General features: G+C 44.4%; 1 pseudogene; it reads left to right on the forward strand.

Annotated features, from left to right (window-relative positions):
* Positions 1-406: 406 nt before the first annotated feature.
* On the forward strand, positions 407-2,038 carry LOC113904005 (annotated as a pseudogene).
* Positions 2,039-2,896: the final 858 nt, after the last annotated feature.

The raw sequence follows: 2,896 nt of genomic DNA on the forward strand, positions 1-2,896 counted from the left end.
CTATGGGGTCGCAAATAGTGGGACACGACTGAGCAACTTCACTTTCATACTCCAATAGAAATGAATTTAAAAAATTAAAAATATACCACCAAGTGTTAAAACTTAATCATATATATAATGAATATAAGATATCTTAACAGTAATTCATATTTTTTATATTCTATTGCAATCATTCATTTTTCTAAGACTAACATAATTTTCTTACTTGATCTCTAGAGTATAATGCAAACCATGTCAAGAGTCCCAAATACTTATGACTTAAATTGCAAAGTGTAGGAATAGTCAAGACTACAAGCTCCCCAACCAAACCATGCTCACTTTAATAAAAAGCTTTTTGGCCTGCAAACGGCTCAGTGGCATGCAGTGTCCAGCAGTCTTGCTGGTGTGATGCTGAGGCTTGAGCAGTATGATGATGGAGACCTTTGTGAAGTATATCAAGCCTGGGCTCAAGAACTTGAACCTCATTTCATTGTGCTGGAGACAGTCTGAGTGACCAAGACAAAGAATGGGGACGAGGTGTGGGCCTGCGAAGTGGCAGACAAAACTGGCGGCATCAATATCTCTGTCTGGGACGATAAGGCCAACCTGATCCAGCCTGGCTACACTATCCAGCTCACTAAAAGTTATTCGGTGTTCAAAGGTTGTGTGCCATTGTGCACTGGCCATGGGTGTGATCTTCAGAAGATTGGAGAATTCTGTATGGTTTATTCTGAGGTTCCTAAATTCAGTGAGCCAAACCCAGAATACAGTGCCCAGCAGGCACCCAACAAAATGGTTCAGAACAGCAGTCTTAAGGCTCCCTGGACTCCCTGCCACTTCTCCAGCCTCTAAGAGCCAGAACGCATTGGACTGAGCACCCCACCAGGTCCTGGTGGTGGCCTGCACCCCCTCACACTTCCTCTGACTCCACTCCCCCAGCACTTGAATTATCTGAAGTCAGCCCAACCACAGCTACTGCCCTCCTGGCCCCTCCAGCAACCATGTCAGTAAAGGCAAAAACAAACAAACAAACAAAAAAACAACCCAGAGGAGCAGCAAAAGAAAGCAAAAGACCTTTTTCCTCCCTGCCACCAGCCATAACCCAAGTGTTTGCTAGAGAACACAGCTTTCTACTGGGCTGCAGGCTCTGTGGGGCCAGGAGGTATAGGAGTCACTAAAGTTCACTGTGCGGGAGTGGTGAGCAGTAGCCTAATCCACCCTCAGCCCGTACTCCCCTCCTTGTTCAGCTGAAGCTGCCTGTCTCCTGGGAGTCAGGGTGCTCTGCCTCCCTTCCTTCCGCTTTAGAAACAATGGTTACAGTCTGTTTCTTATGTGTGATGTAGAAGTGTAATTGAATCCCTCCTTCCTAATAAATGTTACCACTCTGTTGAAAACATAAAAATAAAAAGCTCTTTGGAATGTATTCCAACCCTTTCCTACTCTCTTTACTTCCTGATTACCTGCTGTCCCCTCCTATTCTCACTGGTGACCTTGTCTGCAACCTCATGAAGAAACTAGAGGGAGCCAGCTGGACCACTGCCAACTTCCCGTCTCCGAATCTCCATGGCGACACTGCCTTCCCCTTCTCCCTGGACCTCTCCTCTGAGTCTGAAGCATCCTACTCCCTGTTGGAATTTCTCACTCTCTCTGCCGTCTGTTCTCCTTGTGGCTCTAACCTCGCCTTCACTGCAGTTTTTTCTCGTCAGCATTAAACATTTTCACTCCTCACGCTGTCCACAGTTCCCACGTGGCACTGCTTTGACTCTCTATCCTTTGCACCAAACGTGTTCCAACAGTCTCTTCCTAGTGTCCTATTTTGTCCTCTTCTTCACTCCTAACCTCCCAAGTTAGTTTCCAAATTCCCTTTTCCTCCAGGAATGCTATTTTTCTTCCAAAGTTTAATCCACAGGAATTTGTATATACTATTATACAAATAGTATAATAAAGAATAAATACATAGAAGTTTGCTATAGTGCCAAATAAATTGTAATGCCACATAGATCGTCCATATGCCCCCATTTCTGCTTATGTGACTTTTTTTTTTTTTGCAGGTGAATAGGTTTCTTGTAGTCATAGCAGCCACACTAACTTTTTGATCCACTAAAGGTGCAGGTCAGGAAGCAACAGTTAGAACTGGACATGGAACAACAGACTGGTTCCAAATAGGAAAAGGGGTACGTCAAGGCTGTATACTGTCACCCTGCTTATTTAACTTCTATGCAGAGTACATCATGAGAAACGCTGGACTGGAAGAAACACAAGCTGGAATCAAGATTGCCGGGAGAAATATCAATAACCTCAGATATGCAGATGATACCACCCTTATGGCAGAAAGTGAAGAGAAACTAAAAGGCCTCTTGATGAAAGTGAAAGAGGAGAGTGAAAAGGTTGGCTTAAAGCTCAACATTCAGAAAACTAAGATCATGGCATCTGGTCCCATCACTTCATGGGAAATAGATGGGGAACAGCGGAAACAGTGTCAGACTTTATTTTTTTGGGCTCCAAATTCACTGCAGATGGTGACTGCAGCCAGGAAATTAAAAGGCGCTTACTCCTTGGAAGGAAAGTTATGACTAACCTAGATAGCATATTGAAAAGCAGAGACATTACTTTGCCAACAAAGGTCCATCTAGTCAAGGCTTTGGTTTTTCCAGTAGTCATGTATGGATGAGAGTGTTGGACTGTGAAGAAGGCTGAGCGCTGAAGAATTGATGCTTTTGAACTGTGGTATTGGAGAAGACTCCTGAGAGTCCCTTGGACTACAAGGAGATCCAACCAGTCCATTCTGAAGGAGCTCAGCCCTGGGATTTCTTTGGAAGGAATGATGCTAAAGCTGAAACTCCAGTACTTTGGCCACCTCATGCAAAGAGTTGACTCATTGGAAAAGACTCTGATGTTGGGAGGGACTGGGGGCAAG

This window comes from Bos indicus x Bos taurus, chromosome 14, assembly GCF_003369695.1.
Source record: "Bos indicus x Bos taurus breed Angus x Brahman F1 hybrid chromosome 14, Bos_hybrid_MaternalHap_v2.0, whole genome shotgun sequence".
In the NCBI taxonomy this organism is placed as follows: domain Eukaryota; kingdom Metazoa; phylum Chordata; class Mammalia; order Artiodactyla; family Bovidae; genus Bos; species Bos indicus x Bos taurus.